At 37.6% G+C, this 13,216-nt stretch overlaps 1 long non-coding RNA gene across 6 annotated transcripts in view; it reads left to right on the top strand.

Annotated features, from left to right (window-relative positions):
* Positions 1-13,216, top strand: part of LOC121441023 — a 78,969-nt gene that overhangs the window by 51,492 nt on the left and 14,261 nt on the right. For all 6 annotated transcript variants that reach the window (XR_005973417.1, XR_005973420.1, XR_005973418.1 and 3 more), the window contains one exon: positions 44-207. This is a non-coding gene — a long non-coding RNA (uncharacterized LOC121441023). The remainder of the gene's footprint in view (positions 1-43; positions 208-13,216) is intronic.

The raw sequence follows: 13,216 nt of genomic DNA, 5'->3' as shown, positions 1-13,216 counted from the left end.
CCCTGTCTCCTCTTTCCCCTTTGTCTGATTCATTTTGTCACAGGAATGAAACGCAGATAAGTCGTTAGAAAACTTTTCGAGGCAAAGCTCCTCGTGTGATCAGAACAAAGCCGTTTTATAATCAGATTTACCAAGCTGAGAGCGAGTTTCGGGCAAACGGAAGCTGCAGTGTTCTGTCACCAGGAAACACTGCATTTTCCAGAATCGGTAAGTGAAAAGTGGCATTGTCCCTAATAAATATCATATGGTGTGTGGGAGAATTGCAAAATTGTTCACAGACTCCTAACAATTGTGTAGAACAGAAAATATAACATGAAAGGTAGGAATTTTAAAAGCAGGCAGCCCTACAGTATAGCATAAAGGCTGAGAAGGAACCAGGTAATTAAAAAAATGAGCTGAATGTTACAAGTGCAGCCAAATACGTACTGTAACTAGGTCTTAATTTTTGAACCTGGGCTCCTTTTCAGTGGAGGAATGTATAAAATCAATGGGCTGTTGGCCTGAGTTGCTGCATGAACTTTCCATGGATAAAAATTTTCATTCATTCTGACTAGCAAGTTGAAATTTGAAGAGATACTTTCAGAATTAGTCTGCTCCTTTCCCTCTCCATTGTGTCGAGTGCTTTGTCTAGATCTTTACAAAATGAAAGTTGAAGCATCTGATTGTGAGTGGTAGATTCTGATGGTCGTGGATTTTGCTTTGCATTCATATACCAATTTTGAAATTCTTCTATTTGATTATATTAATAAAGCAAAAGGGTGCCTATTTCCATATAGTCCATAACATCTGAAGTTGGTAATGAGCAACTCTTAGCTGTGTAGTGCCTTTGTGTTTGGCTTCCTTTCTCTGAAACCTGAAATTTAGTTTTCAGATTTTGAGTCTGAGCTTTTCCTATGCTTAAGGTTTTCAGAAAAAGACAATAGCCTTTGAATACCTATATTCCTAAAAACAGTAAGATGGCACAGTTTTATATTAAATGTGAATGTTTGATTGCTTGGCTCTGCTGAATAAAAAAATTGTAGAGAAAGGTTAAGCACAACAAGCAAAGATTAGATAGTGGGTGGCTGCTTGATTTTTGCCAGTTTCTTATTGGTGAGTTGAAGTAATCATGTGATATATACTTACATAGAATTAGAGAGAAAATATTTTAAGTGTCAGTAATTATATAGGTATTCTTGGCAATCTTCATTTATGAATGTAAACATGTAATTATGTCCTATGAACAGAATTGTGCTTTGAATTTTAAAGAGTGTAATATTGTTTATTTTGTGTTAAGTATCTCCAGCTAAATTAAAAGTCGGGCAAACATGTTTGACTTCTGGTTCTCATTCCGCTGCTTTTGAAATTATAAAATTTCCAACTTTAAAAAAGCAAGTTATAACAGGATAGCAAAACTACAGGCTCGCTGTTAGTTGAGTGGGGTACGGATGGGGAGGAGGAAAATGAGTACAGTAGATTCTGTAAATCCCCCCCCACACACACACACTTTACATACTTTGAGGGTTTGAAGATCATTTTTCAACAGCTCATAAGTAGCTCCCAAGACGTTCATTTAAATTGGAAGACAAGCATGACTGTGAGGTGCAGACCCAGCCACAAATCAGTACATTGGCATCACAAATTTGTGTGAGTGTCACAAGCCATTTGACTTAGTATGCCCTCCTGACACACATGAATTTATAGGTTTGAGAGACAGACAAATGGTGACAAAGCATGACAATATTTTTAGATAATTTATATTCTACTGCTAGTGTGCATGCAGGGAGTAATACTTATTTTTCATGTCTGGATTTCATGTAAATACTTGGATAAGACATGATGATTTAATGTTAAGCTAAATACATGCTGGATAGGAAAAAGACTATAAAACCTTTAAATGTTCTTTAGGCAATCAGAAGCCATTGTCGTGAGTGATAAAAATGGGATATAATGTAAATTGGGATAGTAAATGTTACAAAGTATGTCCCAGAAGAATTACCAAAAGCTTCATTTTTAAATTTACTTTGTCATCTTTTTCTCAATGTATTATGTTTAAATATACATCTAAAAGCATGTAATACATCTAAAATATACATCTAAAAATACATCTAAAAGAAGTTCTTTCCTGGAGTTACAGAAAGTATTGGTATTTTGGTATATTTGGTAAGATATATTAATGACATGTATCTGTGGGTTTGCAAAACAACGTGAAAGACATTTGAGAGACTTATGATTAAATTTTATTGAGGTAATCACTGTCTCTGTCTCTGTCTCTCTGTGTAAGCTTTATTTGAAGGGGGGCTTTAATCACTAATGAAATGAATGGCTATTTATTAGAACTCAGATAAGCCTTGCAATGTTGTTCCTATGACAACTGAGTAGCTGGGTGTTGATCTTTAGCTTTAAGATCTCAGTTCATAAATGTCATTCAAACCTTCTGTTGCAGTCTCTTTGAGTAGGAGGAGAAGGGGAAAGCATGAAGTGTCATAAGTAGGAAACACTGTATTCCTTTCATGTCTCCTTGACTTGCCTTTGTGTATGGGATCACCATGGAATATAGGTCTTGAGGATAGCAATACTTAAATACAAAATCTTATGAGAAAAGTTGGGAGAGATAAGTACCAACATGGAGTAATAAGTCAGCGTACATGAAGTTGTGCACATCTTTGTTGAGCGCTGAGCAGCAGTGAGAATATCTTGAACCAGAAATTGTAGGCTCTACAAGAGCTGCTAACATTCAAATGCAATGTGAAGAGAATTCTTTGGTAGGTGGCTTACCACTTTGGCATAGTATTCCTCTTCCCTAGGCTGACTACAGAAGATTCTGTGTTCTTGCAACATGCTTTTCAACCAACTGTGCATCTGCTAGCACAGCTTTACTAGCTTATGTCTTTTTCCCATGAAATAGACAGGATTGCATTATTACATCAAAAAATTACTCAACATACTTTAAGAAGAGTTTTTGAGACCTGTTTATGGAAGTGAACTGGCAGACTGAGAATCTAGGAAACACTGTATCAGCAAGAGACTGTTTAGACTAATAATGTCCCTAGATTGATTATTCACTTGTGCATATTCCTTGCCTGAAGGCATTTTCTGTTCCCATTTTCTATTATTCAATGTTTTTGGCAATTTATTTTGCCAATAGTATCTTAAGAATTAGTGAGGGAAAGATTTCAGTAAGGTTTATCCCTTACTTAATAAATATAATTCTACCATTTTTTTTCTCAATCCAAATGGTTCTAACTAGTGAGGGAAAACGTTTTTGTCACAAACTGATAGCAAGTCCTGACCTGAGCTTACAGGAGGCCACTTGTAGTCTTTATTTAGCTCAGTGGGTCCTTATGTTTTATCACAGAAATATTTGCATACTTGCTTTTAGAATAGAATGCCAGACCTCCCCTGTAGTTACATACATATGTGCATATATTAAGTAATCACCCTCTTTGTAAGATTTATAATAATCTGAGTGCCTCCTGCCAGAAAAGGGTTTCTGACTCTTGAATTAACATTTATTGGACTCATGCTATGTGTTAGGTACTTTTCTAAATATATCCCTGGCATCTAGTACAGTGCTTGTCAGTTCCTGATAGTTACCCAGGAGATATATTTTAGTATCAAATATTTTACATGTATTAACTGAAATGCCAGTAGATTTTTACTCCATTTTATGCAGAGAAAACTGCATAGAGAGGTGAAGCAAATTGCCCGAAATGACATAGAAGAGAATAATAGAGCAAGGCTTTACAAACACGGAAACCTGGCTGTGTCCGAGGGGTGTATCACCTGCTTTCTTCATTCTTGGTTATCCTATACCTAGTGTCATCAGAAGGTGATAATATCATCACTGTGGTTATTACTATGTTCCTGTGTGAAATGTTTTTTTTTAAACTGGTCTGTGGTGGGATTATGGGAGTTCAAGGGATCTAACCTCTATCAGTGAATCAACCTGACTTCTTTAGTTGGTAAAAACTAAGAGAAAAAAAAATACATTTTTTTTAATCCCAAGGGAATTTACTTACACAGTTAGAAACAAAATTCTTCCATTGCTATTTTCTGGGACTTTTTTTTTTTTTTAACCCAGAAGGAGGTCTAGAATGTGAAGGGAGAAATGGTCACCTCAGGGAGTTATGCTGGGCACAGTAAGTGGCTCCAGGAAATTTAACGGCATTACTGAATCCTGAAAAGGAGTGCTTCTTAAAAATATGTCTAAGGTGGTTCTCTTGTACCTATGTGTTTCTAGTGATTAAAAAATTCTTCTCAGCCCTCCCCTGTTTTACTTTCTTGTCCTTCCATCCCCACTTAGGTTTTTTTTATAGCTCTTATTTCCTTTTGGCATATTGTGCATTTTATGTCCTTGCTTGACATTTTAGCCAACCACTCCTGGTATTCTTTGCTTTGAACAGACGAAAAGATTTTTAGATATGTATTTTGATCTCTGTTTTTAACTTCCCTTATGCTCATTTCAAACTACTGTAGATGGGGGGGGGGGAAATTTTGCTGACTTTCTTCCTTCTTCCATCCCTATCTCCCTCCTTCGCTCCCTCCCTCTCTTCCTTTCTTCCTAGTCTTTTGTCTTTTGTCTTCCTTGTCTTTTGATACATACAGGATTTCTCTGTGTATCTCTTGGCTGTCTGTCTTGGAACTTGCTCTGTAGACCAGGCTGGCCTTAAAGTTACAGAGATCTGCCTGTCTCTGCCTCCTGAGTGCCGTGTTTAGTCTGACACCAACTTTTTTTTTTTGCTATTACCATTTTATTAATAGTTCTGAAAACTTATTTCTCCTAAACAAACCATGTAGATTTCATGGTCAAGGTTTGGAGAACAGATGTTTTTATTCAGAAGGGGAAACTGAACCAATTTCAAATGGACTTACTAGGTACATATTTTTTAAATTTAGAAATGAGATGATTGGCCATTTATTTTCTTGCTATCAAGAAGAGTAAATATTAAGGAGAACATGCAAAGTAAAATCATTTTATGAACTACTTTCAATTTATAAAGATGGGCAGCAAAATTAGAACATGTATTTCAGGTAAAATATCAACACTTACCTACTAAACTGCCCTTGTTTCTTTGGAAAATAGTCAATATAAAACAACTGCTATTATACTATATATTAAAAATGGAAGTGATTTAATATTAGCATCTTCTAGTTCAAATCCTTAGGATTCCATGCTATAACTTAATCTCTCACTACTCCATTTATTCTAATTTATACATTCTAAAGTGTGTAGACTAATGTAAGACATAAGTAAGGCATACCATATATGCTATTAGCTGTAAATTATGTTGTTATGTAAATACATCATTATAGCTCCTTTCCTTTAATTTTTCTAAAGGAACAGATTTGATGCATATAGAAGTTGAATTTGATGCTTTTGTAAGTCAGTATAGCAACCGAAACATTTGCTTTTCTTAGCTATAGTAAATAACATCTATTTTGTTTGAAACCACTTTAAAACTATTAATCTCAAATCAAAATAAGAAAAAAGTAACTACAAAGAAAAATATATATATATATATTGAACCTTTCAGAGACTGGATGGTGGTACATGCCTCTAATCCCAGCACAAGTCTCTGAGTTTGAGACTGGCCTGGTCTACAGAGTGAGTTCCTGAGCTTTTACAGAGGAACCTTGTCTTGAACCCCCCCCCCCCAAAAAAAGAAAAGAAATGTAAATTTTCTAAGCTACAGTGTGTCCAGACTAAGATTTCATTTTAAAGCACGTCTCTGTCTCCTTCTTGCCATGAAAAAGAATTCTTTCCTGAAGCACCTGGCTATTCTGCTTGGGGACCTTATTATTGGTGTTATTGTAGCTTTTCTGCCTTTGTTCTTTTTAATGGATAACATATTGTTTAAAAGAGACTCTTTTGATATCCTCCTCCCATACACATATAAAGACCTTAGCTTAGTTTTTAACAAAGAAAACTTGATTGAATTTATGTAGGTAGAGAAATACTTTGCTGAGAGCTTTCACAGTTCTGGTTACCTGCGTGCAAAAATTATCTCCAAATCTGAACTTTTTATTCTGTAAGAGGCCCAAGCTTGGGGATCAAATGTGCTTGTGCTTTAAGTGTACTTTGCCCCTCCGTACCTGAGTGACGCCATTGGTTTCTGTAAACCACAGAGCCTGAGGAGAGTTCTGGTGTTTCCACCTGGTCGTACATAGCAGTGTACCTGTTAGGGAACCTGGAGTAATGGTGCCCCACGCACTTGTCTTTCCCAAATCCTTTCGGGTTAAGCCATGGCCTATGGGTTTATGCTAACCTATTTGACTTTGGGCACAGCACATTAACTAAAATAGCAACAAGTTTCTGATTGCCATTTGTTGTGCACTTAGTATGTTTTGAGTAGTTGCTCCTGTGGGTACTCCAGTGGCAGTACCCCATTTGATGCTCATAGCTAGCTGTTGGTGCCACCGTCTCCTCTACTTTATGAGTGACGAGTCTAAAGCACAGAGAAACAAAGGCACTTACTCTGGGCCACTTTGTCTGTTGTAGAAACAGAATCTGAATCCAAATAGACTGCTGATAGCTTAGATGGGAAGTCCTTTGGGTTCAAAGGCAGAGTTAAAGTTGACTGAAGCTGAAAGCAGTGATCTTCTTAATTCTGTCTAAAAAGCATCACATCTTTCCGGCCTGGGTCTCTCAATATTGAAATACACAGTTGACTTTTGCTACTTCTTATATCACAAATCAGTAGGAACGGTCTTAGTCATGGGTGTTTTATGAGTTTTAATTAGGCCACTGAAATCCAGGAGGGGAATTCCTTGTTTTCAGTTGATCTAAATCACTAATACATTTACTCATCTAACTTCCCCTGTTTTTCCCTCTCAAGCTTTCTTTTGAAGGTGGGGGTGGAGGGGAGAATTATGTGAGTACTGTTATCCTAGGATGGACTTTTGGTAGGAAGGTTTAGTGAATGAGAATCTGTATTCATGAATGTCTTTTAATTTTATCTCCACTTAGTTCTGAAGACTTTCTCTATAGAACAGAACTTGGAAGCAGCCACTGATGCCCATTAAAAGAAAAACTTCATGTTTGCACCAGGAGTTAACTTTCAGATTGAAAATTAATAGTTTCTTCTTACTGCACTTGCTGAAATTTGATTTAGAAGGTGTGTGAGGGCAACCCAACCAAGTCCATGAGTACTTGGAATTATCTAAAACTTTTCATTGGTCTTGAACTGGGCCTAACCCCAGGAGGCTATGAAATGGTGCTTGCCTTCATTCCATCATTTTTGTGCTCATTCATTTATCTTTATTTTTCCTCTTTCATCCTCTTCCTGAAGACAAAAGGAAAGAAAGGACAGAATAAGAGTCCTTGGAATGGGGTTAGAGAGAGAAGTAGAAACTGGAAACTTCCTTTGTCCTTTTTCCCCCAGTAAAGGTCTTTTGTTTGATACTTGTCATTGGGGGCAATATACCTCTCCCAGACTGACACCAAGTCTTTAAGCTTATTCTGTCAACTAGTTTCCTTGCTTAAATGGAAGAAAAAGCTTGGGAGCTGCGTGGGTTGATTGACTTCTTTTCTTTTTGGCCAAATGTGATTTCAGAACACCTAAACTTTCAAACCATTTCTATAAAGGTTAGTAAATCTTAACAAGAGCCCCCCCAAAGATATCTTAGAAAGTAGTTTAAAATAGACTTGAACTCTGATTCTGACCTCAATTAAGTTCAAGGTTTTTTGGTTGTTTTGTTGTGGTGGTGGTTATTTGTTTTTTAATATCTAGTAAAGTTGTGACAAGTAAGGAAGGAGTGATATTTTTTTTCTTTGTGGAGAGAGGAAGATATAAGACTACTAACACTCCAGAGAAAGTCTTACTTGTCGCCACTCTGCCATTGGGAATACTTCTCTCGAAGACAATTTACTTTTCCTTGTAATTAAGTAGTAAATTTAACATGAATTTCCCTACCCACAGATCTTTTAAAAATAGCTATTCAAATTAGTCTCAAGGAAAGAGAATGACCTGTGTTTTTTTAGCCACAAAGACATTGACGAGAATATGTAGTTCGGTGTGACTTTTGAAGTCCACATTCCAAGTAAGCACATGGTCCAATGGGATAAAAAGATAATGTAGATCAAAGTTAAGCAAACAAATTGGTCAACACAGTGTTTCTTACTTTCCCACATTCTGTTTGGCATCCATACCCTAATACTCCCTCTTATGTTTCTACCCCTGAGTGGTGGGGAGGTTATAGAGCAGCTATTCTATCTTCTATGCACAATTTCTCTAAACGGATCATTCTTTGACCCTGTACTCCTGACCCTTAAAATTTGGATTTTTTGGTAAGGTGTTAATAAAAGTTGTTTCAGGTGCCAACTGGACTTGGTAAGTATGGAGGAGAATTAATAGGCAGAGATACCACAAAGAAAAAGGTTCATTTTAGTGTTCACAGTCTAAGAGCACAGCAGTGAATGAAGTCCTTGCTTACATGGTAGGTAGGAAGAAATAAATATGTGGCAGGTGTTAGTTAGTAAATGTTATGTCAGAAAACACAACCAACTCCGACAGATAGGGAGTGCTGCGGGGTTAGAGCTGATTGAAAAGCCTCTGATGTAGTGACATTTGTGCAGAGAAACCCATAGAAAGATCTGACACAGCCACAGTGGTAGCTGGAGGAAGAGAAGTTTGGGAATCAAAAAAGGAGAACAGCAATGGACACATCAAGATGAACCATTTGGGAATCTGTTCTCCATAGTAAGATAGCGCTGAAAGGTATGAGGTAGAAACTAACTAGAGGAGGGGTAGGTAGTATTGGCAATAGGGAACTTGGAGAGCCAAACGTCTTTGCACCTTATAAAATCAAAGTGGGTGCAAATTGTACAGGACTTTCTTTTGATAAAAATGCTTCTTTTGTGATTTTAATTGTGATGTGTCTTCTAAAGCTAGTAAAGAAAAATGAAAGAGCTCAATGTGGGTATCCCATGTATTCAGAGAGATGTGAGGGCCTGACTATTGAATGGTGGTATGTTTCCTGTAACTCTCTTCCCATAGGGCATGGCTTTTTACATTTTGTTTGCAACTTAGGCTTTTTTACTAGTTCTATTTTATATTCAGTCAATTAGTAAAGTCCCTCTAATTTATTAGAAAATTTTGTTTAACCCAGGTTAGAAAATTATACAATCCTACTGATTTTACAACTGGAGACAAAAAGGGAACCTAGGAAAATGAAGGCAGTTGGTCAGTTGGGAAGGGTAAGAATTTATAACTTTTCTTGCAGTTATATTGAAAACATATACTTGCAATTCATTAAAGGTAGAGTAGTAACTGCCATAAATACTCCCTATTGTCTATTTTATAATCTAATACCAAAAGTCTTGATTGTGCATTAAAGATTGGCAGTTAGTGACACTTGCGAGTTTGCATGGCAAGCGTGAGACCAGACATAAAGCATATAAATACCATTGTGTGGACACCAGACTTAGAATAAATGGGGCTTGATAGCCACTCATAGATCTTACTTAAGGGGATCTTATTTCCTGATACCTGATCCCTTATCAAAACTTCTTATCATCTGGCCGGACTAGCTAGTGATGTATTCCTGTTAACCCTTATATTCTTTTTTAGCAAGGTGCTCACCTGCATAAAAGAATTGCTGGTTTTGTTGTTTAAAATTTGGTTCAATTGGGCCATATATCATCATTGCTTCTTGCTGAAAGTGACTGATCTGTTTCACTTGAGCGGAAGGAGAAATGAGTACTTTGGGAAGAGTGTGGTGTCCAGGAGAAGGGCTCCATTTGCTGCCTTTCTTCCTTCCCTGAGCTGACTCAGGAACTCAGTGTGAATACAGAGAGCCTTGGAGCTTTATGCGCACACCCATCTTGATTGTGTTGCATACAGAGCCAAGAAGATGGAGAAATGGACAGGGGAGGAGGTAGGGGAGTCCCAGGGGCTTAGTGCCAGCCCTTCATTCTTCCTGGTGTCCTGGGCATGCTATGCTGTCCATTACTGCTTATAGCCTATGAAGCAAGCGAGTACTCATGACTGAACATCACTTTGCTTGAGGAAATGAAAAGAGTGAGGAATTCAAGAATGGCTTTAAAGGCACCATTTTGTATGAAATCGCCCTGTGTACATCTTCCACTGAATCTACTTTCTAGAACTAGATTACTTCTTGCACATTTTGTGTATGAGGATTTTGTTGCTCACACTTTCCTCCAAGACCTAATCTTAATCTCTTGGACTCAATCCTTGTTCTCTTTGCCCTGGGGTTTCCCCCTCCTCCCATGAAAAAAAATCCAGACAGATTTCTGCCTATGTTCTGAAACTTTGGTGTTTCTGCCTTCGACTTGAGCCTCTTTGAAACGATTGTGTGGTGGCTGGGCACTGCAAAAATGAGTCAGTTCCTGCAGTTTGGTTACAAGTTCTCAAAAAGTATTTCAGAATGTGGATGTGGTCAGCAGAGTCATTTTCCAGGCATCTAAAAGGAAACCCACATCAACTGTAACAATTGAGCGACAACCTGGTGGTGCCACACAACAGAACCAGGACTGTTTTCTCTCAGCAATGCCTAGAACTGCCCTCACATTTAGCTGTTGTTAACAAATCTCCATTGGGAATTCATGTTCTTGTTTGCATGTCACATGCTCATCTGCCACCATTTACACAAACAGTGTAACTTGGTTTTAACCTTATTTGCTTTTTAATATGGGCCTGAATTTGAATAGAAGAAATTATTATTTTGTAAAATAGAATCATTAGGATCCGTGCATATAGTTCAAAGATTTGAATGAAATGTGACTTATGGATGAAAACTGGTAATTTTCTAAGGAGTAACAAAGAGGTTTTGGGGGCTACCATGTAGTATATAGGGTTACTTCATTCACTAATTAAGTTCTGATCATTGTAGCAGTAGTTATGTAAATAGTTAAGTCATATAAATAGTTAGGTCATGTAAATAGTTAAGTTCTTTTCAAGCTGTGAAAGAGTTTCAGGTTTATCATAAATAGAACATGGGCTTTAGAAAATATCGTGGGAATTTTTATTTACTTGTGGACTATAAGTTCTGTAAAGTATGAGTTTGCTTCAACCACTTGTGAAACGTGGTAACCTTTTCAATAATAAGAAGCCAACAAAATTAAAACATGGACAAAGGATCTCAACAGACATTTCTCTAAAGAAGATACCCATATTGCATAGATAAGTGCACGAGGGTGTTTAACATCATTAGTAATTAGGAAAATGTAAATGAAAACTACATACTATTTGAACAGCTGGAATGTAAAAGGCTGACTATCAAGTGGAAGTTGAGAATGAAGGGATTTGGCTCTCAGACATTTATGAAGGAATGTGAAGTGGTAAATATATTTTAGAAGACAATTTGGGAATTTCTTACAATGTCAAAATACACTTACCATGTGATCTGTCCTGTTTAGAGGGATAAGAAAGCCATGTATACCTGAATGTTCATATCAGTTTTATTAGTTATGATCAAGAAGAGGAAAATCCCAAATGTCCAACTGCAACTTAATGGAAAAATACATCACTGTATTTCAATGGCCACTGCTTAGTAATAGAAAAAGTTACTACCTTAAATAAAATGAGAATATACTAAATATAATGCTGCTTACATAAATTTCTGGAAAATGCAAAGAAATTGTTAATGACAGAAAGAAAAGTTATTGTATCAAGCAGAGAACAGAAGCGTATATATAGCAAGAGGCGAGGGTTGCAAAGGGGCACAAGGAAACTAGATCTAGTGGGTAATTTCACTTTCTTATTTATGTTGCTGTTTCATGGGTGATCCTATTTTCTAGACTTCCTGATTATCTAATTTAATTATGTGTGGTTTATTGCATGTTGGTTATTCCTTGATTTTTTGAAGAACCCGAAGAAAACAAGATCATCATTATAGTAAAATGGAAGGTAAAATCAAGATTACACTCTCTTAGGGAGGGAAAACCTGATAGAGTTTCAATGGTTTTGGTATAGAAATAATAGAACTTTTGTGGTGAGCATCCAAAGTAGAACAGTGAATGTAGCCTGTAACCACCCCCATCTTTCACCACTCCCTTCTCATTTAAATGAATGTATTTTTTAACAAAATGTTCTCTCCATTCCCAAATTGGTAGAGCAGCTGCCTGCTTGCCTTATGAACCTGAACTTACACACCATTGTTGTTGGGCTCCTATGCAGCAAGGCTGCTGCTTTGGAAGCTGGCCTCAGGTTGTAAGGTACCTACTTCATTGTGTGCAAGCCTTTCTGTGGTCATGTAGATCAGTATTATTTTCCTTTGATTGAAGAATAAACAAGCACAGGAAATGCCAAGCTGTTTCCTGGATCATGGAACCCTTGTGTCACTTTCTTTGGTGAGAAAGCTCACCATTCTCTCCTGCTACTTGCTATATACACCTTGTTATTTTCCCAAACTTGTATCATTGACTATTTGGTCAAGACTCTCAGCTCATTTCCAATTCTTCCTACAAGGACACTAAATAATAAATAATTGGTTTCAAGTGATCCACAAAATCATAGGTAAAGGCAGATGCTGTTGAAGTTTTTTTCCCTGGAAGATTGACCATGCCTGGTATCTTTTTGCATCTGGGTTATGTTGATAGCATATTTATTTTCCAGGTTCCTGCCACTTTAAATGCCCTTCATTGTCTCATACATTTTCCTACTTGTGGTTTTGAGGAAATTGCCTCCAGAGTACTCCTTACATAATTTGCCATCCAAACTTGTCATCACCGTATGTGATAAACTCTAAGGAATAAGCTTTCTGGGAGATGGTACTTAAGCAAACATGTTTTGAGGAGACATGAGGAGAGTTCTGTGGGCAAGTAAGTTTAAGAAACTGAGAGGCGTGGCATCGCCCAGCCCAGCCTATCTGGGCGCTGGGTCCGAGTACCCGGGGCTCCCGGGGGGCAGCAGTTCCTTTGTTTCTGTGGCCTGCCTGCACCAAGCGGGGTAGGCGCTTTGTCTGCGAGCTGCCCAACCAGCACGGAGGCCTGATCTTTCGGCGCCAGGAGACCCAGCATTGGGAGAGCCAACATTGGGGAGAGACAGCATTTGGTAGGCAAGGAGACCTAATCCGGTAAAAGAAGATCCATAGGGAGCATTTGGAAGAAGAGATGGGCCAACGTCAAGGCAAGAATTCGCCCAACAAGCTGAAAAGCAACATGAAGCTACCAGAAACAAGCGACCCCACAACGGGAGGACAAGAACCCCTTAATCAAGAGGAAGGAGAAAAGATTGACTTCATGAAAGTGATTGACACCCTTAAACAGCATGTA

This window comes from Microtus oregoni, unplaced genomic scaffold (assembly GCF_018167655.1).
Source record: "Microtus oregoni isolate MIOR12 unplaced genomic scaffold, Mior012 000073F_000, whole genome shotgun sequence".
In the NCBI taxonomy this organism is placed as follows: domain Eukaryota; kingdom Metazoa; phylum Chordata; class Mammalia; order Rodentia; family Cricetidae; genus Microtus; species Microtus oregoni.
This window is presented reverse-complemented; position numbering and strand designations above follow the sequence as displayed.